The 25,885-nt window shown below is 45.6% G+C and overlaps 2 long non-coding RNA genes across 2 annotated transcripts; both read left to right on the plus strand.

Moving 5' to 3' along the window:
* Positions 1–15,422: 15,422 nt before the first annotated feature.
* Positions 15,423–25,324, plus strand: LOC143750394 (uncharacterized). The gene is made up of 3 exons (XR_013207153.1): positions 15,423–15,462; positions 15,561–15,670; positions 24,924–25,324. It is a non-coding gene; the product is annotated as an uncharacterized LOC143750394 (long non-coding RNA).
* On the plus strand, positions 23,146–24,723 carry LOC143750395 (uncharacterized). Its single transcript, XR_013207154.1, has 3 exons — positions 23,146–23,324; positions 23,393–24,544; positions 24,681–24,723. It is a non-coding gene; the product is annotated as an uncharacterized LOC143750395 (long non-coding RNA).
* Positions 25,325–25,885: the final 561 nt, after the last annotated feature.

Here is a 25,885-nt window from a genome sequence, read left to right on the forward strand (position 1 = left end):
AAGACAGACTCAATGACGGCTGAGTAGAACTGAATCAGCAGATCCTGTGGCAGGTTGAACTTCCTCAGCTGGCGAAGGAAGTACAGTCTCTGCTGGGCCTTTTTTACAGTGGAGTCAATGTGATTGTCCCACTTCAGGTCCTGAGAGATGATAGTGCCCAGGAACCTGAATGACTCCACTGCTTCCACAGTGCTGTTCATGATGGTGAGTGGGGGGAGTGGTGGGCTGTTCCTCCTGAAGTCCACGATCATCTCCACTGTTTTGAGCGTGTTCAGCTCAAGGTTGTTATAACTGCACCAGGCAGCCAGCTGTTCAACCTCCAGTCTGTAAGCAGACTCGTCACCGTTCCGGATGAGACCGATGACAGTGGTGTCGTCTGCAAATTTCAGGAGCTTGACAGTGGGGTCTTTAGAAGTGCAGTCATTAGTGTACAGGGAGAAGAGCAGTGGGGAGAGAACGCACCCTTGGGGGGCGCCAGTGCTGGTGGTGAGAGTCTTGGATGTGTGTTTCCCCAGTCTCACTCGCTGCTGCCGGTCCATCAGGAAGCTGGTGATCCACTGACAGATCGAGGATGGTATGGAGAGCTGGGTCAGTTTGGCTGTGAGAAGACCAGGCATGATGGTATTGAAGGCCGAACTGAAGTCCACAAAGAGGATCCTTGCATAAGTCCCTGGTCTGTTGAGATGTTGCAGGATATAATGCAGTCCCATGTTGACTGCATCATCCACAGACCTGTTTGCTCTGTAAGCAAACTGAAAGGGATCCAGCAGGGGTCCAGTGATGTCCTTCAGGTGGGCCAGCACCAGTCTTTCAAACGACTTCATGACCACAGACGTGAGAGCGACAGGTCTGTAGTCATTAAGTCCAGTGATTTTGGGTTTTTTGGGGACAGGAATGATAGTGGAGCGTTTGAAGCAGCAGGGAACTTCACACTGCTCCAATGATCTGTTGAAGATCTGCGTGAAGACCGGGGCCAGTTGGTCAGCGCAGGCTTTTAAACAAGCAAATGGTGGATTTTAACAATCCCTAGATCCAGATTTAAACATTGGGGGCATCGTGCTTTCTCGATCGCTGCCCCGAAACTTTGGAATCTGTTACCAGTTCATAATTAGAATGGCTCAGACTATTTCCAGTTTTAAATCACTACTGAAAACCCACCTATTAACTCAGGCGTTTAATTCCTCTGGGCGTTGAGGCTAAATCCTCTTTTGTTGTCCTATGTTGTATATGTATGTGTGATGTGTGATGTCTATGTATTTTACTTTTTATTTGCTATTGCTGGAAAGCACATTGGTGCAACTGTTGTTGCAATAAATCGTGCTATATAAATACAATAAAGAAAGAAAGAAAGAAAGATTGGTCAGAGAGAATCGTCACTATTCACTGCGTCATCATTGCACGCGCCAGACGGAGTATCCTCATGAGTATCCTGAATAACCCCGCCATTTTTAAATAGTTTGGCCAGAGTTTGGCCAGAGAACTTTACCCATGGCAAAGAATACGCCATGTGAGAAACAGCCACATCCCGAGGATCAAAAACAGACACTCGATTTCCTCCATTGTCCTGTGTGTGGATAGCGGGTCTGTGTCGCGTTGAAGATTACGTCACGACAGTTTCCTGCGGCGTCGCTATGGTACTAGGTACTATTGGGGAGGTACTATCTGCAATGAAAAACGAAGCGAAAAGCGAGGCGAGCCGAGACGAGGCGAGGCGAGTCGAGTTGAGCTGGTACTGGTAATGGAAATGGAAAAGCGCCTATAGAGACTCTTTCACCTAGTGTCTGTTCCCCAAATTAGGAAATACAAAAAACTTCCAAACCCATCTAAGGCTAAAAATGTAATTGATGTTCAACAGAAATAAAAAAACAACAGAAATAATACAAATGAACAAATGATAAAGCTTGGGTTGCAGAATATTCGATCCCTTACTTCAAAAGCACTTATTGTTAATGATATGATTACAGACTATAACCTAGATGGGCTGTGTTTGACAGAAACCTAGCTAAAAACAAACAATTACATTACTTTAAATGAGTGCACCCCGCAAGATTACGGTTATAACCATGAACCTCGTATGAAAGGCATAGGGGGAGGTGTTGCTGTAATTTATAGTAATATTTTCAGAATTACTAAGAAGCAGTGTTGGGAACGTTACTTTAAAAAAGTAATTAGTTATAGTTACTCACTACTTGTTCCAAAAAATAACTGAGTTAGTAACTGAATTACTCTATAATAAAATTAACTCGTTACCAGGGAAAGTAACTATTTGCGTTACTGTTATTAAAAAAAGTTCCTATGTCAAAGAATTTGGATTTTTTTAGCAGTTTTCACAAGTCAGTTGAAATGAGTAGAACAGACAGATGTTTGTACATAACTTTCGATATTTATTGCACGTCGACAGACAGCAGGAGGTTTATCTTGCACTTAAAGTATTATCTTTGTAAGATAAGTAAACAGTTACACCATACAAAGTGCATTTAACTCTAGCAAATTAAATCAAACTCTCTCAACCTGAGACAACTGGTCAAGTAAACAACCCAGGCTACTTTCAAGTGTTTTGTTCATAACAAAAGTAAACTTTTAAACAGCAAAAAAAACTGTGTTTAGCTCTGTAGTCTTATTCTTAATTAAATAAATCAAACTCCCAATGTCAGACAACTGGTCTGGAATACATTCTGTAGCCTACTTCAAGTAGTCTTCAAAAGTAAAGAGTTAAATAATATAAAGTGTGTTTGCAGTAGCTGTAGCAAATTAAATAAATCAAACTCTAACAATGCCATGCGTTGCCATTTAATTCGCTATTAAATAAGATATCTAGCGCTAAAATGTGTTGTTTTTTATCTCAAGCTGAGCGCTTGGTGTCGCGGCAATAAGTGTCATGAAAACAGGCTCTCGCAGTCTTTACTCGGACTCGCGCTTCAGTCTATCGCCGTTGTGGAGACTCTATTCATTCAGGTGAAATCCCAAAATAAAATGCACACAAACATGTCCCTGTTTGATATATACACTGTAACCACTGTTGAACATATTGACTTTTGATGAGAGAAAAAAACTATTTGAGGGCGGATTCGTACCCGTAACCTCTGACACGCTTGGCAAAAGATTTACCACTAGACCATTTAAAAACTCAAAAAAAAATTTGCGGATCGATGTATTTATTTACGGCTTGAGCAAACAGTAGGGGTTTAACGATACACAAAATTGAAAGTTCGGTTTTCCCACGGTTTTGACGTCTCGGTTCGGTTCGATTCGGTTCGGTTTAGAAAGCTAAAATTGCTTCTTTTTTTCTTTTTTTTTAAACAGTGGTTTAATGATGTCTTTGTCTTTAAATTAATTCAATTACAATTAAACGTTTCACAAGGATTTAAAAAAAAATCTGCTAAATCTGTAAACTATATAGGGAGCCGCACATTACTATAACATTAAAGGTTGTAGCCTAGACTTTTAACCTAAATTCAGATGCTATTTATTTTTTAGATATAATAATCAACACATAACACATTGTATGATAACATGTAAACTGAACATAAGGCAGTTTTTGCATTAACTTGTGTTTTTACTCTAATTTGTTATTGAAATATAATACTTTACACAGTTGTCATTTTCATGAAAGATATTTTAAACATACATTAAATAATCAAGATATCATTAACAGGTTAAGTAAAATATAATATATAGGCTAACATGGTGCATTTATTTAGTGCAAGAGTTCATTTATAGGAACCAAATGTGTGGACACTGAATCACTTGCCTGTTGAGGTAAATATAATGCTAGTGACAAGCTATGCTGTTTTATTGACGTCTTTACGCTGCTGAAACACTGATTGAGCGATTACACGAGTTATGATGCCTTTCAGTAAGTATACTGCATCTTTCAACATACCTTCAGGTGTCCATTCTGTAACTGAGGAAGAGATGATTGCGTTTACCCGCGAGCCGCGCTGCCGCTTGAAATGAGGAGCTTAGTAGGCCTACAGCGATCTGTCACGCCACAGCAAAGAGCGCCAAAACGACATTTATTGTTTGAATTTCGTGATCAAATAGACAGTTTCGTGATCGAAAGTAACAAAAGACGGAGCTTGTTATTTGGTGTTAATGGTGGTTAGGCTACAAAACTGAATTCGTTGTGTACTGTACACATAAGACATGAGGTCCATTGAGCCGGGCTGGGCGGGGCCGGGGTAGCAGGGGGCGGGGAGGGGCGTGTTCGGTACGCAATGAGAGTATCGCGATTTGAATCGTGTGTTCTGTATCGCGGTTTTTCGGTTCGGTTCCAATATCGTTACACCCCTAGCAAACAGGCTGCACAGTTTGACAAGTTTGTACCCAGCACTTCTCAAAATGCACTTCCGAATGTGTCTCTGTCCTCAACACATTTCAAACCAAACTGAGCCCGTGGTAACGCACCGCATTTAACGTCCAGTAACGTTAAGGGCGTTGTAACAAAGGGAAAAGTAATTAGTTAGATTAGCCCGTTACTGAAAAAATAACGTTGTTACCTAACGCCGTTCTTTTAAACGCCGTTATTCCAAACACTGCTAAGAAGTCTAGTTTCAAATATAATTCTTTTGAAGTGTTGGTGCTTAATGTAACAATATCCAGTGTAAATGATAAATCATGTTTGAGATTTGTGCTGGCTACTGTATACAGGCCACCAGGGCACCATACATACTTTATCAAAGAATTTGCTGATTTTCTATGACAGTTAGTACTGGCTGCAGATAAAGTCCTAATTGTTGGTGATTTTAATACATGTAGATAACGAAAAAGATTGCATTTTGATTGGCATTTAAAGACATTCTTATCTGGTCAGGACCTACTCATTGTCGTAATCATACTCTAGATCTAATATTATCACATGGAAACAATGTTGATGCCGCTGAATTTCTGCAGCAGAGCGATGACATCTCAGATCATTATCTAGTCTCGTGTATACTTCATTTAGCCAAGGCTGCAAAGCCGACTCCGTGTTACAAATATGTTAGACCTATCACTTCTGCCACTAAACATTGCTTTATAAATAATCTTCCTGATCAGTTTCATCATCTCAGCATCCCAGATAGCTTAGAAGAACTCGATATTGCGACAGAAACTTTTAATTCTCTCTTTTCCAGCACTTTAGACACAGTTGCTCCATTGCGCTTAAAGAAGATTAAAGAAAAAACGCCATGGTACAACGAGCACACTCAGGCCCTTAAAGGATTAGTTCACCTCAAAATGAAAATTTCCTAATAATTTACTCACCCCAATGCCATCCAAGATATCCATGTCTTTCTTTCCTCAGTGGAAGAGAAATTACGTTTTTTGAGGAAAACATTTCTGGATTTTTCTCTCCGATAATGGACTCCAATGACAACCATCGTTTTGAAGTCCAAATCAATGCAGTTTCAAAGGTCTTTGAAGTGCTTTAACAGTCTGTGCACGATCGCAGTTGAGGAATAGGGTCTTATCTCGCGAAACGATTGGTCATTTAAAAACATTTTTTATATATATATACTTTTTAACTACAATTGTTCGGATTGAGCTGATCACTACATCATCACGTTGAAAGGTCAGGCTCGACGCGGAAGTACCGCCCCACTCGACCGTGCGAAGGAGGATAGAACAAATTGTATTGGTCGCTTTGTAAATAGTGGGGCGGTACTTCCGCCGGCGACATCGAGCGTGACCTTTCAACGTGATGCCTGGCAACAGAGGAAGCACTCTCAACCCTTATTAATCCAATCCTGATTGGTGTTGCGTCATGACGTAACATGTGACGGCACATAAAAGTGACGCCGGCACACACACACATTAGCCTCGCGATGAAGCAAGCTGCTCCTAGGCATAGAGGGGCGTGGCAAGACGACGCAGTGTCTCGTTCCCTTCTCAGGGAACAAGGGTTATAGTCATAACCCGAGACATTCCCTTTCGAGGGAACTCGCACTGCGTCGTTGAAAACGACTCTTTGGGGAACGAATGCCCACTAGGCCACGCACCGAAAAAGGCCTGCCCTAGAGTGAAACTGGCACTCAGGCACTCAGCTAGGACGAGAGCACACGTGCGCCAGGCGTACTAGGGAGGTGCAGACTATAAACCTGATAAAAGTGTGCGGGGTAGGCCAACCGGCTGCCTCACAGATCTCCTGGTGGGGCACTCCCGAGAGGAGGGCCCTAGAGGACGCCATGCCTCTAGTAGAATAAGCGCTTACGGCCAAAGGTGATGGCAAATTGTGAACCTTGTAGGCCTACTTATGGTTTGTATAGCCGGGAGCCCCTAATAGGTGACCCAAAACACACTACAGTAGGTCCGACCTCCTCAGAGAAGAGGACCTCTCAAGGTAAATACTCGGAACTCTGACTGGCAGAGCAAGGAACCGCTCCTTTTCTGCCGACACATGAGGTGGAGGATTAAATATTTGCAGGACCATGGACCTAGCCATGTTAGATTACACTCAAGGCACATAGCTGGGTCTCGGATGCAGGATGGCCTTAACTCCGATCTTGAAGAAACTCCAGAACTGAATCCATTGGGCAGTTAACTGGGCCTAACTCATGTTCTCTACACCAAGTGGAAAAATATTCCACTTGAGGCCATATAATCTCCTAGTAGACAGAGCCCTAGAGATAAGTATGGTTTCGACCACCCCAGAGGATAGACCAGCATCTAGGTACTGAGCCCCCTCAGAGGCCAGACCCACAATTTCCACAGCTCCTGACGAGGATGGAATATAGTGCCCTCCGCCTGAGACAACAGATCCCTCCTCAGAGGAATCTGCGATGGCGGAGCTATCAGGAGTGAAATTAAGTCTGAAAACCATACTCGGGCTGGCCAAAACAGGGGAAGACTGAAGAAGACTGAAGAAGACCAGAAGAGGACTGATGCCCTCCTAACGGACCCTCTCCATGACTCCCGGGAGCAGAGCGATTGGTGGAAAAGCGTACAGGCGAAGCCTCGGCCAGGCCTGTACCATGGCAACCAACCCCAGCGGGGCTGGATGAGTGAGGGAGAACCAAAGTGGACAGTGGGACGTCCCTCGAGACGCAAACAGATCCACTTCCATTGGTCCAGACCTCTGACATATCAACTCCACCACCTCTGGATTGAGTCTCCATTCCCCGGGCCTCAGCCCCTGCTCCCTGATTCAGAACCCCCGGGATATATATTGCTCTTATAGATAATATTTTCCCTTGGGACCATAAAATGATCTGATGCGCCAATCTGGATAGAGGGCGCGATCTGAGTCCCCCTTGTCGGTTCAGATAAGCTACCAGTGATGTATTGTCTAAACGTATCAAAAGACGTGGTAACCTTTGATGTCTGGGAGGAAGCTCCTCAGAGCCCTGAACACAGCCAACATCTCTAGGCAATTTATATGCCAAGAATGATGATGGTCCTGACACAGACCCCTGGCAAAGCGGCCGCCCGAGCGTTTGTCGAAACAGTTTTCCGGCGACATGACGCCCCTAACACTGGCCCTTGGGACAAGAACCAAGGTTTCTTCCATATTAATAGGGAACGAAGGCATCTACGCGTAACCTTTATTATACGGAACGGATTGCCCTTGGGGAAAAAAACCCTTGGCTTTAAGCCACCACTGAAGGGGCCTCATGTGGAGCCGGCCCAAAAGAATTATGTTGGATGCCGCTGTCTTGAGGCCCAGCAGTCTTTGAAATTGCTTTACAGTGATGGCCTGGCCTAGCTTTATCCCGGACACCATGGCCAGGATGGATTCGATACGCGCAGGAGACATACGTGCCCGCATCGTAACCGAATTCCATACCACGCCCAGAAGAGTAGTCTTCTGAGCTGGGCCAACACATTTTTCTTAGTGTTGAGTCTTAACCCCCGGTTCTGAATGTGGCCAAGGACGACATCTCGATGCCGAACTGCCATTTCTCGAGACTGGGCCAATATGAGCCAGTCGTCGATGCAATTCAGTATACGGATGCCCTGCCTCAGTGGAGCCAGAGCCGCATCCATACACTTAGTGAACATGCGGGGAGAGAGTGCTAGGCCGAACTGAAGAACCCGATAATTGTATGCTTCGCCCCCGAAAGCGAACCTCAGGAACCTCCTGTGACATGGAAGGATGGAGACATGAAAATAAGCGTCTTTTAGATATATCGTGAACAAACCAGTCCTTGGATCTGATTTGGTTCACGATAATGGATTTGATAAATGGATAAGCATTTTGAACCTGGATCTCCCCAAAGAACGATTCGAAAGCCTTTGATCTAAAATTGGCCTCAGTCCGCCATCCTTCTTTGTAGCTATAAAGTACGGGCTGTAAAACCCGGACTCCCTGTCTGGTAAGGGAACACTCTCTATGGCCCCTTTATCCAGTAGAGTCTGTACCTCTTGTTCCATAACCCGAGCCTGTTCTGGAACCACTGCAGTCGGTACCACCCCAGCAAACTTGGGAGGTCGGTGACCGAACTGCAAATTGTACCTATATTTTATAATATTCAGGACCCATATAGATATATTCGGAAGGCATTGCCATTCTTCTACAAAATCTACTAAGGGAACCAGCCCCTCGAGACTGGCCTCGGGTGTTTTTCGAGCACTATTCTCGACCTCCTGAAGCAGAGGACCGGCAGGACAAAGAAGCCCTCAGAGGTCCTACACTACAATTAGGACCTCTTTCCCGAAGCCCTTTTCGCCTGAAGGACGGCCCTCAGGTCACCCTTCTGGGTGGAGGACTTTGGTTGAGAGTGCTTCCTCTGTTGCCAGGCTCCCGCAGGAGGGGCTCTAGAGGCAACGCTCTCTTTTTGCTCTTGCCGATGGGAGGAGCTGGTTGACGGCTGAGGCTGGCCACTTGGACCAGCCCTCCTAGATCCAGATTTAGAGCGGCGAGGGAGATAATGTTGGAACGCCGCTGACTGTTTTTTTCGCTTCCTGAAACCTGTCGACGACTGAAGTGACAGCATCGGAGAACAGGCCAGAAGGTGATAGCGGAGCATCCAACAAAAATATTTGTCTTTCTCTTTTATACCAGACAAATTTAACAACAGATGTCTCTCCTTGGCCACCATAGCTGACATAGAGCGGCCAATGGCACGTGCCGTCTCTTTAGTGGCCCGGAGAGACAAATCTGTGGCTCCTCTCAACTCCGCGAAGTCAGCAGGAGTCCCTCGCCCTCATTTAGATCTTTAAGAAGATTGGCCTGGTACGCCTGCAAAATCGTATAGAGTGCAGGCACGCACCAGCCTGACCAGCCGCCATATAAGCCCGGCCAACCAGTGCAGAGGTGTCCATGCACGGTTTGTTGGGCAGCGCCGGGGCTTTAAGCGAAGATATCAGGAGATCAGGAGAAAGCTAGCTTTTTAAAGCTTCCTCCATCTGCGGCATCTTGCTATAACCCGCCCCTCTCGCAACCACCACATTCGAATAACCATATAATGAATGTGATGAGATACGTAAAGAGTTGCGTTTTTCCCAGGATCTAGAGATATCTTTATGAAGATCTGGGAAAAACGGTAAGCCCCGGCGCTGAGGTTGTGAACAGTGCTGCAGGAATCTCTCGTCTAGCTTGCTTAGACGGGGATCATACTGCTTATTTTGCGGCCAGCTGATATATATATATATATATATATATATATATATATATATATATATATATATATATATATATATATATATATATATATATATATATATAATTATTATATTTTTTATATATATTTTATTATTATTTTTTAAAGCCTGGCCACAGCACGTGTCACAAGCTCCACGAGCTCATCCGCGAGATCCTTCTGCGATCCCCACGATCTAAGCCGCGGATCTAAGCCGGGACTCGAATCGCGGGGATCGCGAGCCTGGCCATCATAAGAAAATATAGCCAAGGGGAGCGCAGCACTCTAATAGGAAGTGCTTCACAGTGTTCACAGGCAGCCCCCTCGAGAGCTGTCTGTGCGTGCTGTGCTCCTAAACAATACACACACAACTGATGCGTGTCCTCACCCGTGAGATATCTAGGGCAGGGGTGCACACACTTAGTGTATTTCACTCGCCATAATATAGAGCTTTGCATAGACAAAACAACACCAAATAAGACAGACAGTTTCACAGAGAGCGCTTGCTGAAGAGTGAAAGCTGTGTGTGTGCCGGCGTCACTTTTATGTGCCGTCACATGTTACGTCATGACGCAACACTAATCAGGATTGGATTAGTTTCATTCATACTTCAGAGGCGCACGCTAAGGGAGCGTCCCCAAAGAGTCGTTTTCAACGATGCAGTGCGAGTTCCCTCGAAAGGGAACCTCCTTTTCCCACATGTTTTCTAAGTACACTCATCTAATGACATTTTACAGTGTAAATATTTTTCAATATATAAAAAGTGACAATGCCTTATGTATTATTCATAATATTGTAGTATATAACACAATATATTAATGTAATATATTATTTCATATATTTTTCATTATATTTACACCATATAATATATTGATCATAAATATATGGAAATAAATAAAACATGCAAAATAGAGAGAGTTTAGGTGATAACTAAGCGAATATTTAATTGCTACAATACTAATATATCACTAGAAATTAAATTAAATGATGAAAAAAAATTCAGAAATCAATCAACTTTCAGATGCAATTTTATTTAGTCATGGAATGAAATGCACAGGCAGCAAAGGACACATATGCTGATATCAGATGAAAGTATCACAGGAGACAACGATTCAATTAAAAAACAACATTCAGCTAACTTTATTGTCTATTGCCACAGGGGTAAAAAAAAAATTCTTTAGACAAAAGCTCAACAAACATTACAAAAACATAACATCAGTTTTAAAACCTACTACATCAAAACCTACACAATTCTTAAGAAAAATTTAAGATTGATCTTAAGATCAGATCTAAAATACCAATAGCAGTTGGAATAAAAGTCGTCTTATATTTGGTAAGACTTTTATTCCAACTGCTATTGGATTAAAATAGCAGTATTGTCGTATGTTGCCTGTGTGATTTAGAGACAGCATGTTTAACAGAACTGTGTCTAATTTTACACACCTTCATCTGACATTCATCAGCGTCAGATCAGAAAAACATACAAAATGTGAGTCTGATACAGGTTTTCTGTCCTTCACATGGGATTTTTACAATATTTGCAAAATAGATTTTTTAAACATCTAAAACTGCTATTTCATGATGGCACACTGAGGCTAAAGATACGAATAACCATCTTAAAACAAATGTGTTTGTGAAGCATCTAATGTGTGTATGAGTTTTCCACAGCTCTGTATGTGCACCATCTGGACAAGAGTAGCCTTTTCCTAATCACTTCAGTCCAAGAGTTTTATTGATTACATTAAACCCCTGCCAGCATTTGCATTTGAATGTTAACTTTAACAACAGGCAATCGACGCTACGAGACCTTGTAAATTCCAGTGTACTGTTGTTGAGCCTCGTCTTCCCTGGATAAACTTCTGTTTACTGCAGAAGTGAAGCTCTGAAAGCCTCAGCACACTAGACGAGGAAACAGAACAGCAGGAAGATATACTGTAAAAAACATGGACTGCAAGGAGGTCTTCTCACCTTTTTAGAGGCAGAACAAATACAGTCCAATAACTGACATTAACTACACTGTTAACCCTTGCTGTAAAAAAAGGCCAAATTCTGACAGTATCATACCATTTTCCATTAAAACAGTAGAAAACAATGCATTCTTGTTAACATTTGTCATTTTAGAGAAAACAGCCTACAGGAATATACTGTAAATTAACACCACTCAAAGTATAAACCCTATACCCTCATTAACTATTCCCTACATTAGTTCACTAATATAGTCCAGTTGTGAGAGTGAAGGAATAAGTGAGTGAATTCAGACACTAATGAACACCTGATAAGCAGAATCACTGAACGTTGGAGAAACAAGAACAGAAAAAAGAGAAACACAACAACTACAACTGAAGTCTCCAGCCACACAGAGTGTGAACCAGTTTACAAACCTGTGTAACATTATTTATTTCATATATGTACAAAAGTATTTGTTGAGAATTTAGTTGCTGATGTTTTATTGAAAATAATAAAGTTTGTAAAGTATTTGTGCTTTAGTTGGGCTCTTGACTCTTTAACATTGACTCATTAACATTTTTCTCTGGCTGCTGGAACTGGCTAAGCTGAATACATGTCACATGACTTTAAATACTAAACAGTAACAGGATCTCTCTAGATCTCAGCAACTTGACTTCCCATATGGAAAAGGTTTGCTAAAAACACCTGTGATTCTTATATGTTCCAACAGAATATTGTAAGGGACATATATGCTGCAAAATCCACATATATAAATGTCATAATATTAATGTATTTTTAATCATATATGTCATATACTCTATGTCCTATGTACAAAAGCCATATTTTATTGATGTAAAAATGTAGGAAAATAATGCTAATTTAATATTCATGTCCAGCATATATCTTAAAGTATTAAAGTATTTAGCTCACTTTCAAACTCACCCTGATGTCATCCAAGATATCCATGTCTCTCTTTCTTAAAATTTTTATACACAGAATGGACTTCAATGGCAACCAACTATTCAAATGTTCAAAGAAGTTTCAAAAATTTCAAATGTATATATATATATATATATATATATATATATTTTTTTTTTTATTTTTTTTTTGAAAATGACCGATCGTTTCACTAGATAAGACCCTTATTTCTCGACTGGGATCGTGTCGAGACTTTGAAGCTACATTGAGACGGACATTTGAATCTTCTTTGAACATTTGAATATTTGGTTACCATTGAAGTCCATTCTGTGTAGAAAAATCCTGGAATGTTTTCCTCAAAACCTTACTTTATTTTCGACTGAAGAAAGAAAGACATGGACATCTTTGATGACATCAGGGTGAGTAAATTATCAGAATGTTGTTTTTTTTTTTTTTTTTGAAAGTGAACTAATAAAACACAGTGCAGTTTACCAATCAGTGTAAGGCTGCAGTTCACTCATGCTCTTGCTCTTGTCTTGTGGAGCCCTAAGTGGAGTCCTATGCCTAGTCAATAATGGTCATATACTGTTAATCAACATTAGATGAAACACAATATTTAAAACTACACACACAAGCACACATTTTAATTACAAAAATTATTTATTAGAGTGTATTCTACAAGATACAGTTGAATATTTTACGTATCAATAGTTTTTTATTTTAAATTCTGCATCACCAGATTTCATTTTCATTTGTGACAATTTGTCTAAACTTTATCACAGTACTAAGATAGTATTCTTAACCTAGTACAAACATAAAACTTTCCTTAATTTCGAAGTGATTCTTATGCAAATCACCACCAGAGTTCATGTCACATATACAAAAATATATTCCAGCCAATTTTCAACATTTTATTCACTGTTCTAGAAACATATTTGACTCAACTTTGTTAATTTGCCGCACCCTCTGATCTAAATAACACTGTGATGAGTTACATCCGGGAGGGTGACTCGGGAGTTGGATTCAGCATATATGCTGCAGTCTGCAGCACATATGTTGAAGTGTTCAGAACATATGCTGCGGAGCTGCAGTATGTGTGTCTATGGCCCATTTTGTCCACTTTTCTTTGTCTTTCCTTATTGCCATACGTCTGTCACCTGTTTAGTCTCCCGTATGATGTATTTTTATCATTTTTTTCAAAATTTCAAGAAAAATCTCAGCATATACGCAGCAGATAAGCTGCACAAATGCTGCTTTGCCCACTACTCTTATTTTCCAGGAGACTAAAACCTGTGCATGCTTTCACGTTGTTTGATACACTGTTAGTCTCTAATAACTGGAAATTGAGGAAACATTTTTTCATATTTTCTCATATCACCTCAACGCAGTGCAGCGTATATGCTGCGGGCCTCTTTTTTAAGACAATTTTTTCGGATTAAAGTGTGGCTTCCCTCTCATTTTCCTCATTTTCCCTGTTAATCTTCCCTGTTAATCTGTGAACGTGTGCACCGCTGTGACAAAAAATGGCCTGCACAATTTTGACCACTGCACGTGCAGCACATATGTTGCACAATCATTGCAACCATACTTTTTCAGTCAAATTTTATGCAAAAGACATGTTATTTTTTCATGTCAATACGTTAATCTGTGAACGTGTGCACCGCTGTGACAAAAAATGTGCTGCACAATTTTGACCACTGAAAGTGCAGCACATATGTTGCAGAATCATTGCAATCAGTATGCTCTTCTCAGCTCTCTCTCTTTGAGAGAGAGAGAGAGAGAGAGAGAGAGAGAGAGAGAGAGAGAGAGAGAGAGAGAGAGAGAGAGAGAGAGAGAGAGAGAGAGCTGAGAACGTTATTTCTTCTCAAAATGGTATTTTGTTTTCAAATGACACCATCACATGACTGAATATTTATTAGAACTGAAAACAGTTCTTCTCCATTCATCATTATGGGCTAGGCCTTTTCTCTCTCAGTGTTACACTTACTACAGACAGTACATACATCAAATATTATTGTTTTCATACTCAGGTGACACCATCACATGACTGAACATTTATAAGAATCAGTTGAAACACTTGTTTGATCAATGTAAAACACTATGATCAATGGAAAACAGTTCTTCTCCATTCATCATTATGGGCTAGGCCTTTTCTCTCTCAGTGTTACACTTACTACAGACAGTACATACATCAAATATTATTGTTTTCATACTCAGGTGACACCATCACATGACTGAACATTTATAAGAATCAGTTGAAACACTTGTTTGATCAATGTAAAACACTATGATCAATGGAAAACAGTTCTTCTCCATTCATCATTATGGGCTAGGCCTTTTCTCTCTCAGTGTTACACTTACTACAGACAGTATATACATCAAATATTATTTTTTCATACTCAGATGACACCATCACATGACTGAACATTTATAAGAATCAGTTGAAACACTTGTTTGATCAATGTAAATGTTTGATCAATGTAGATGACCTTAGGCCATTTAAAAATGGCATATCTGAGGGGCTCATGGCAGACACAGTCCAAAGGGGTGTTGGTACGCACTACCAGATAATAGGTAACAAGCTGTACAGAGAACAAAGCTGCATGTTTCCAGCAAGATGCAGTGGTGTTGAGCACTTCATCCTAAAAGTTATTGACAGGTTGCCAGATTTGGAGGTGGTGATTAATGTGCGTGACTATCCACAGGTTCCTGGATGGGTTCAGCCAGTCTTGCCTGTACTTTACTTATATTGTTCTTTTCAGTTCGTCAAGACGATTCCAGCGAGCTCGGTGCTCGCCAAATCCGTTGGGTTTTCGCCAAGATATTTCCGTTTTTATCACTCGGGAATCGTATCATAGCGCTTCATGGACGTGAGAAACAAATAGCACGTTGATAACCAAGTAATTTACCTAATATGTAAGGCAGCATAGGATATTGATACGAATAAAGGTAAATGTTTGGTTTAAAAAAAATAAATAAAAAAAAATAACGAAAGTGAAGACGAGCACACGGACGTCTCCCAGTACAGAAGCGCAACCAGGTATGGCACCTTAATCTTTAAGATTGAAGTAAAGTGCACCTTAAATTATACTTTGACTTCTTTCATGTTTTTAAGACATTTAAAAACATTTGCTTAAGAGCGGTGTTCCCACTCAACCGTGCATTATCTGGCAAAGGTGAGGATGAAGATGAGCAGCTTGGGTTCCAGGCGACTGGAGGGTGTCTACAGAAATAACATTTATAATGTGGTGAGATTCATTGATTCAAAACAGTGACTGATTCACTTAATCATTTTAATTATAATTTAATAATAAAAAATGTTGTTGCAAATTAAAAACAGGAACCAGGAAGATATTCCTCCTCCTCCTCCTCCTCCTCCTCCTAACAGCCCCAATTTGCCCCGCCATCTGCCACACCATCCGCCCCACCATCCGCCCCCTCCACAACCTCAACAGGAGGATTTTGATGAGGTAATGGACATACATGTATTCAATATAGGCTATCAAACTCTCAGTTGCAATTGTGTAAACTTTTCATTTGATTTTTATTTCTCTACTGTACGGATGGACACACACACACACACACACACACACACACACACACACACACACACACACACACACACACACACACACACACACACACACACACACACACACACACACACACACACACACACACACACACACACACACACACACACACACGCACACACAATGGCATTAACATATAGTTAATTTATCTTACTCCCTCTATATGTCTACCTAGCTGCCTTGTTAAAGTAAATGGACCGGAAAGGCTTGGCGGTGAGGAACGTTCCACACCTTCCTGCTCCATCTTCAGTATCTCTGCAGCGCTCCATGGTCAAGTACTTCACATCTAACCCTGCAGCCAAGGCGCTGTGTTGGCCAATGCTAGCTGCTGTCTGCACTCTGCAGCCTGAGGACCAATAAGAATAGACCAGTCATCTTCGGGACAAATATCAAGAACAATTGTAAAATTATTTTATTGGCCTTTTGTGTGCATTTCATGTACACGTGGAAAGGTACAGGCACTTTTTTCACTAAATGTTCAGATTTTATACAATTATTGTGCATTTTCTAGACTAAATTTTACTGCTGAGTTATCCACTAATCTAGTTTATAATAGAATTTTTTTCATAGGTTATGATCATATTTTTTTTTGATTTGTTGTTTTTGTATTTGTCTTTTCCAGGTGTTTGTAGAAGGTGACAAGGGCAGCGGTAAACCAGGTAAGCGCACTGCAAGTATAATGTAAATAACCAGGTCTGTGATGTCCTTATACTGAATAGTTACATCATCGTCTGTGTCAGGGAGATGGCAGTGATGCAGGATGAGCTGGACCACCTGTTCCCTTTCGTTGTCACTCCGAGTTACGTCGGATGACGACGAATGGGGTTTCGCTTAGAAAGCCTATCAACTTCGAGTATTACAAAACGAGCCAATGGCAAAGAAATGCCATGGGTCTGCGGAATTTGCATGACGTAACTCCGCCCCACCTCGTGAGTATAAAAGGAGGACGCCGGCAACAGGCAGATATGTTTTCGCTTCGGAGCCAAGTGTAATTCTTCACTCCTTAAGCTATCTCTGATTGTCAGCTTCTTACGAGACGAGCAACTCTCCAGTGTTGGTGTGACGGCGATCTCCCGGCGAGTGCACACTTCCTGCTTATCTGAGCGTGGTTTGCCAGCGAGTGTGTTCTCCGCGGGCGCTTCAGCACTGAGTTTCTCTCACAAAAAGAGCTTGCACGCGGCACGTCTTTTTAAAGATGCCTCGCCTGTGCACTTCTGGTTGCGGTTGACTGGTGTCTGACTCTGATGGGCACGAGCGCTGCTTGGTGTGTTTGGGCTTTAATCACGCTAAAGCAGCGCTCGTGGATGAGTCATGTTCTTTCTGTGGGAACATGACCATCGCAACACTTAGATCGAGACTCAAGGATCTCGCAAGAGTGAGAGTCCCCTCATCCACACCCCGATCTAGCGCCTCCTCGAGAGGCTCTACTTCGGCTGGTGGCCAGGGTGATCTGAGGGTGACTGTGTGGAACAGAGCGCCGACTATGTGTCCGTGCCCCGCAGCACCTTCTCCAGTGTTGCAACCCGCGAGCGTTCAGGGGATCCCCGCGGGACCGTCCTTTGAGGTCCCGCGGGTGTCCTTTGGCGCTCCAGAGGAAGGTGCGATGTCAATCGCAGCATCACTAGGCGGGTCTGATTCGTCTGGAAGTGACGACTCGTCACAGCTGCCACCCTCGGGTGTGAATACGGCTGTGGCTCAGTCCGATCCAGAGATGACGGCCATGCTTTCCCGGGCGGCCGCGAGCGGCTGGACGATTGGTTTTTGGGTGCAGCTGCGGCTTCCCGTCCTCAGCCTGCCCCAATACCTTTCTTCCCGGATGTGCATGATGAAATCTCGAAGTCCTGGAAGACTCCCATGTCTTCCCGCGACCGCTCGTTGATTTCATCCGCCTTTCCTCCCCTCGATGGGGCAGCCGCCCGTGGGTACACTGGGCTCCCCCCGGTTGAGCGCTCTGTTGCGATGCAGCTGTGTCCTCAGAGTGCTTCTTCTCGCGGCGAGCCTAAGCACCCATCCAAGGCCTGTAGGTTCTCGTCTACCCTAGTGGCGTAGTCCTACAGAGCGGCGGGACAGGCGGCTGCCTCTTTGCATGCCATGGCCACTCTGCAGGTCTATCAGGCGCAGATGCTAAGGGACATGCACGAGGGTAGGACGGACCCAGGGCTCTTCGATGAGCTGCGCGCCGCCACCGACCTCGCCCTCCGGGCGACGAAGGTGACCGCACGCTCCCTGGGTCTGGTGATGTCCACAGCTGTGGTCCAGGAGAGACACTTATGGCTGAACCTGGCTGACATGCGGGACGCTGAGCGCTCTCGCCTGCTTGACTCCCCCATGTCCCAGGCCGGCCTGTTCGGCGGTGCGGTGGAGGACTTCGCCCAACAGTTCTCCACCGCCCAGAAACAGACTGAGGCCATTAAGCACATTCTGCCCCGACGGCCCGCTGCTGCCTCCACCCAGCCGACCGGGCAGATCCCTCAGTCTGTTCGCCGCCGAGGGCGCCCTCCTGCGGCTCCCGCCCGGCCCAAGCAGCAGCCTCCACCCAGGCCCGGTCGCGGAGGAAGCCTTAAGAAGGCGCCCCAGCCCTCTCCAGCCCCGCCCCCCGCTAAACGCCGGGCCAAGCGGCGCTCCTGAGACGGGCTGCTCAGGGATGCTGAAAATTACTTCTCAGGAGATGGTAGCAGGACCACTCCTTCCCCCGGTGGAGGGCTGGGGGAGAATCTTTTGTTCTCCACTCCCCGCTGCTCACCCACGGGTGGGCAGCACCCTAATGTGGTTAAAGAAAGAAGTAACATTCCCATCCCTGAGCACACAGAGTTCTCGGACGACACGGTGCGCCGCCCCCGAGCCGTGCACCCCTCGTCCCCCTCTGTCCCAGAGCCGGTTGACAGTGCGCGCCGTCCCCGGACCGTGCCGCTCTCTTCCGCCTCTGTCGCCAGCCCCCTGGCAGAGCAGACCCCCGTGGAACGTTCTTCCTTCCCTGGTCTCCTCTGTCAGGGCGCAGTTAATGACTGTGCCCCCACACCGAGCCGCTATGCCGTCCACGTCCGGGCCAGTCATTCCGCCCTGCTGCACCATCGGTGGGAAGTCTGTGGTCCTTATGACCCCGCTGGTACAGTTCTTGGGAGCCTGGCTAGAGCTTCCCCTCCTGTCCCGCTGGGTCGCACGGACGATCAGGCTCGGCTACGCGATTCAGTTCGCGCGGTCTCCTCCCCGCTTCAGGGGAGTACGCTCCACTTTGGTCGGTGGCAACGCCCCTATCATGAGAGCAGAGATCGCCACCCTGCTGGCGAAGGGTGTCGATCGAGACCGTCCCTCCGGCCGAGATGAGGACCGGCTTCTACAGCCCGTACTTCATTGTCCCCAAGAAAACCGGTGGGTTACGGCCAATCCTGGACCTGCGTGTGCTGAACCGTTCCCTTCACAGGCTGCCGTTCAAGATGCTCACTGCCAAACACATTCTCAGATGTGTGCGGCCCCAGGATTGGTTTGCAGCAATCGACCTGAAGGACGCCTACTTTCATGTCTCCATTCTCCCTCGACACAGACCGTTCCTTCGGTTTGCCTTCGAGGGGCAGGCATACCAGTACGCGGTTCTCCCTTTCGGGCTAGCCCTGTCTCCTCGCGTCTTCACGAAGGTAGTCGAGGCAGCCCTTGTTGCCCTTCGGGAACACGGGGTTCGCATCACGAACTACATCGACGACTGGCTATTCCTAGCTCACTCTCGAGACCAGGTATGCGAACACAGGGACCTAATGCTCTGGCACCTAGCTCGTCTGGGCCTTCGGGTCAACTGGGAAAAGAGCAAACTTTGCCCCGGATATCGATTTGTGGATATCGACTCGGTCGCCATGTCCGCGCAGCTTACGAGCGAGCGCGCGCAGTCACTGCTGACTTGCCTGAGACAGTTCGAGGGCAAGAGTACGGTTCCACTGAAACTCTTTCAGAGGCTCCTGGGGCATATGGCATCTGCAGCCGTGGCAACGCCGCTCGGATTGCTTCATATGAGACCGCTTCAGCTTTGGCTTCGCGACCGAGTCCCGAGGTGGGCATGGCAACACGGCACCTTCCGAGTAACAGTTACTCCGTCTTGCCGTCAGACCTTCACCCCGTGGTCGGACCTCAGTTTTCTACGGGCCGGAGTGCCCCTGGAACGAGCTTCGCGGCATGTTGTTGTAACGACAGATGCCTCCTCCACGGGCTGGGGTGCCATGTGCAATGGACGTGCTGCCGCGGGCTCCTGGACAGGACCCCGCCGCCTCTGGCACATCAATTGCCTCGAGTTGCTGGCCGTACGTCTTGCTTTGCGCCGCTTCCGGGCCGTGCTCAAGAACCAACACGTACTAGTCCGTTCAGACAATACCGCCACTGTAGCGTACATCAACCATCAAGGTGGTCTACGCTCCCGCCGTATGTCGCAACTCGCCCGCCACCTCCTCATATGGAGTCAGAAGCATCGGAGGTCGCTTCATGCCATTTATATCCCCGGAGCCCTGAACTGTGCAGCCGACGAGCTCTCACGGCTTCAGCCCCTCCCGGGAGATTGGCGACTCAATCCCCAGTCGGTTCAGCTGATTTGGGACCAGTTCGGGGATGCACAGATAGATCTGTTTGCCTCTCACGACTCGACCCATTGCAACCTGTATTATTCCCTGACCGAGGGCACGCTCGGCACGGATGCACTGGCGCACAAATATGCGTTTCCCCCAGTGAGCCTTCTTGCGCAGACCCTGCGCAAGGTCAGGGAGGACGAGGAGCAGGTCATTCTGGTCGCGTCATACTGGCCCGCCCGGACCTGGTTCTCCGAACTAGTACTCCTCGCGACAGCACCTCCTTGGCCGATTCCCCAGAGGAAGGACCTCCTTTCTCAGGGACGGGGCACCCTATGGCACCCTCGTCCCGATCTTTGGAACCTCCACGTGTGGCTCCTGGACGGGACGAAGCAGGCTTGAGTACCCTTCCACCTACGGTGGCGGCTACCATCACTTCCGCTAGAGCGTCGTCCACGAGACACGTCTACGCGTTGAAGTGGAACCTCTTCGTCGACTGGTGCTCTTCTCGCCGAGAAGACCCCCGGAGATGTTCGATTAGTGTCGTACTTTCCTTCCTTCAAGATAGGCTGGAGCGAAGGCTGTCTCCCTCCACCCTGAAAGTCTATGTTGCCGCTATTGCCGCACACCATGACCCATTCGAAGGTAAGTCTGTTGGAAGGCACGACCTGATCATCAGGTTCTTGAGAGGAGCGAGGAGACTGAATCCTCCTCGCCCTCCTCTCGTTCTCTCTTGGGACCTCTCAGTGGTTCTAACTGCCCTGCGGAGTGCTCCCTTTGAGCCTTTGCAATCAGTGGAGCTTAAGTTCCTGTCTATGAAGACAGCGCTCCTGGTTGCATTGGCCTCCATCAAGAGGGTGGGGGACTTGCATGCATTCTCCGTTGACGAAGCGTGCCTGGAATTTGGGCCGGCTTACTCTCACGTGATCCTGAGACCCCGGCCTGGATATGTGCCCAAGGTTCCTACCACTCCCTTCCGGGACCAGGTGGTGAACCTGCAAGCGCTGCCCCCGGAGGAGGCAGACCCAGCCTTGGCACTGCTCTGTCCAGTACGCGCCCTCCGCGCCTATGTAGACAGGACGCAGTGTTTCAGGACCTCAGACCAGCTCTTTGTCTGTTATGGTGGGAAGCTGAAGGGAAAGGCTCTCTCCAAGCAAAGGTTGTCTCACTGGATAGTGGACGCCATTGCTTTGGCATACCAGCAGCAAGGTCGACCGTGCCCCCTTGGTGTGACTGCCCACTCCACCCGGAGTGTGGCATCCTCTTGGGCTCTAGCGCATGGCGCCTCGCTAACAGACATCTGCAGAGCTGCAGGCTGGGCGACACCTAACACATTCGCCAGATTCTACAATCTCCGAGTGGAGCCAGTGTCCTCTCATGTACTCGCTTCAACCAGCTAGTACCGGACCCGCTCAGGTGTCTTCGCTTGCTCGCCATTCCACTCCACGGACTGGATACGTGCGATATTCTCCTCAGGTGAGCTTCCCCGAAAGCCCTGAGCTCCTCCAGCACTCCTGACGTCGGCGCCAGTGTCTATTGCCTGTGCGTCGGCTAGGTGCCTCCCGTGTGCATGGTCCCTCCTCTGAGCGACCCCCACATGTATATTTCCACTGTAAGCCTCTTGAGCATGTGTCTTTCCCTTGGCAAGCCACCTTGCCACCCCTTGGGTTGAAATATTCCACCTGCGGCTGGACACCCCAGTGTTCTCCATATGTCTCCTTCGGGTCATATGTGTATTCTCTAAGTCCCCCCCTCTGGGTTGGCAGTAATTGCATATTTCCCCTAAACTTTGGGATATGCTCCCCAGTGTACCTTGGTATTCCTGTGCTAAATAGGAGTCCTTCGTCCGTGCCAGTCTCACGACAGGGATCTCAGATTTATGCAGGGCACTGGAAGACAACTGAGAAGGTGGCGTGATTAGACTGGTAACCCCATTCGTCGTCATCCGACGTAACTCGGAGTGACAACGAAAGGGAACGTCTCGGTTACGTATGTAACCCTCGTTCCCTGAGTAGGGAACAGAGACGTTACGTCTACCTGCCACTTTCCGCTGTACCGCGGGGATCGCCTGAGCTCAGTCTTGGCTCCTCAGCGAAGAAACATATCTGCCTGTTGCCGGCGTCCTCCTTTTATACCCACGAGGTGGGGCGGAGTTACGTCATGCAAATTCCGCAGACCCATGGCATTTCTTTGCCATTGGCTCGTTTTGTAATACTCGAAGTTGATAAGCTTTCTAAGCGAAACCCCATTCGTCGTCATCCGACGTAACGTCTCCGTTCCCTACTCAGGGAACGAGGGTTACATACGTAACCGAGACGTTTTTCTTCTAACAGGGCAGTGAGGAAGTCTGCGTCGATGCAGAGACCTTCACCTGTGAGGACTCTGACTCAAAGCCACGGTCCCATGCAGAATAAACCCGCCCACCAGCCCTCCGGTCCTGCTTCCAACCCGGACGCCGGCCAGAGGAAGAGGCTCGTGTCGACCGTCGACGATTTCACAGACTTTGTTTAGTGAGGGGGGTCATGGGATCTCTCTGACTCAACCCACGGTCCCATGCAGAATAAACCCGCCTAACCATTGACACTTCACCCCTTCACCAGGCTCCTGGATGCAGGCTCCCACAGAGACCAAGGAAAACAGGCTGAACATGAGCAGGAAAACAGGACGAAGTGGTGTCAGCTGGGCTTGTGGATACAGAGGCCCTGTGAGTCTCCAGAGGACAGCCATGTCACAGCCCAGATCGAAGCGCCTCCGTGGAGAGACAGGTGATGTGTGTGTTTTTATATATATATAAGTTTTTTTTATTTTATTTTTTTATATACAATATGTGTAGATATGATCTGGGGCTTGTGAAGATGCCACAATGCTGCGGCCCACGGGGAGTTCCTCTTCACTGGAGCGGTGCGATTTGGAGAGCCGTGGCTGGGAGCCAGCCAGGTATGATCTGATCACACTGTCACTGTGGTTTTTATTAAGGTATGCTGCCACATTTTAACTCATTTTTAATGTTGATATGTTTTAGAGTTTACTGAAATGGTTGTTTATATAGAGAGCACATTTCAGGTCAGTCTGCACAAACTGTTTCCCGTGATGTACTGTACGTACATCAGAGCAGGTCGTAGTTCCGACCGTAAACGATACCGACACGTGTCTACCATGCTATATAAATGCTATACAAGTGAAATAATAGACCTTTTCCCTTTTTTTCAAACTACATTGTGTGACATAAACAAAGAGAAGAAGATGCACCATTACAGATATGAATCAGCTGTTGCTACTAATACCTTTTGTTCAGCTACAACATAAGTGTTTAGGTTCTTTAGTGAAGCACAATTTGGAGGGGAACTGACAACCTAATGGTCGATCTGTTGGACAACATCGCTACACAAGTGCAGCAGTTGGACAGTGGAGCTCTCTGCCTGAAGAAGAGCAGACCAAGCCGGTTCTGGAGCTCTCCGAGGAGCTGAGCAGAGGGACGCTGTGTCACATTGTAGCCTTTTTGGGCTAATGAAGCAGATGATAGTGAGATGGATATCGGCATGGAATAAAAAAAAAGTTTGTGTAAGTTTTAATCTCTTGTACTAATCATATTTTCATGTTTTTAAGTCTCCCAGGGTAGGCATAGACTGCTGCAGTTGGACAGACCGCACCCGTCTTCAGCGCTTCTGGCTTGATTTGACCTGCTGATGCTGGACCAGAGGAGGACAGACATACTTTACGGACACACGCAACCAGTTAAGGTCACACACGCACACACACACACACACACAAACACACACACACCTGCACAACATATGTTTTGGCTGTACATGGCTGTTTCTGAGTTTCTTCCAGAAGAAAGCGCCCAAAGCAGTGTGCTGCCCAGCAGATTCGGAGATGTGCGAGACATTATTGTGTCTGGTACAATTGAGGATGAAGAAGAGCAGGTTCGGGAGGACAGTGAAGATGAGCACACGGACGTCTCCCAGTACGGAAGCACAACCAGGTATTGCACCTTAATCTTTAAGATTGAAGTAAAGTGCACCTTAAATTATACTTTGACTTCTTTCATGTTTTTAAGACATTTAAAAATATTTGCTTAAGAGCGGTGTTCCCTCTCAACCGTGCATTATCTGGCAAAGGTGACGATGAAGATGAGGAGCTTGGGTTCCAGGCGACTGGAGGGAGTCTACAGAAATAACATTTATAATGTGCTGAGATTCCTTGATTCAAAACAGTGACTGATTCACTTAATCATTTTAATTATAATTTAATTATAAAAAATATTGTTGCAAATCAAAAACAGGAACCAGGAAGATTGCTTCGACTTGGACTTGACGTACATTTACCCCGTTGTTGTTTTTTTGTTTGTTTTTTACGCTTAGGGCAAAAACCTCTACAGGAAACGAGTGTATGCAGCCATCGTCACACCCAACGGCAAGCAGGAGTTCTCTGACAGTGACATCGGTTCCCTCAACAGCTCGAAACATACGGATGGACAGTGGAGCTCTCTGACTGAAGAAGAGCAGACTAACCAGGTTCTGGAGCTCTCCGAGGAGCTGAGCAGAGGGGCGCTGTGTCACATTGTGACAGTTTTGAGCTAATGAAGCAGATGATGGGGACATGGATATCAGCGTGGAATAAATATTTAATATTGAAAGTGCAAAGATTTTTAAATGTCTTTTAAACGAGCACACGGACGTCTCCCAGGGTGTAGACATGGACTGCAGCAGTTGAACAGACCGCCACGTCTTCAGTGCTATTACACATTACACTTCTTCTTTGTTGTTCAGTGCTATTACACATTACACTTCTTCTTTGTTGTTCAGTGCTATTACACATTACACTTCTTCTTTGTTTTTCATAGTCTCTGCGAGTTCATCAGTTTTGTTCATACGCACTGTATATAAATCTATTGTCTGTATTATACCATAATGTGTATATACTTTGCTTTATTAAAAAATACAGTTGTCCTCCAAAGAGAGGGGGTGGTGGTGGGCCAATAAAAATAAAAAAGTGTTGTTCTTGTTGACATTTTATTTATTGTTCATTGTGCTTTGTTGTATATAAATAATAAAATGTCCCTTAATCCATTGTTTCATTGCATTCTTTTCATTGATTTATTCCAAAAAAGATATAAAACAGTGAGTCAACCCTCGACGTCATGCGAGGCTGCCTGGCCAATCAGGCTGATCTGGACACAGAGTGGAATAACTTTCTGGATTACCATGAGGGCAAACAAGTCCTACAAGCTTGTTTTAAATATTTCTAGTACTGAGCAGCCTTCCTGGGCACGAATAAAGCCCAAACCAGGGACGTATTTACATGACTGATTTGAAAGGAACAA

The sequence above is a fragment of the Siphateles boraxobius genome, unplaced genomic scaffold (assembly GCF_051911475.1).
Source record: "Siphateles boraxobius isolate OS27281-9 unplaced genomic scaffold, OSU_SipBor_1 25, whole genome shotgun sequence".
NCBI lineage: Eukaryota > Metazoa > Chordata > Actinopteri > Cypriniformes > Leuciscidae > Siphateles > Siphateles boraxobius.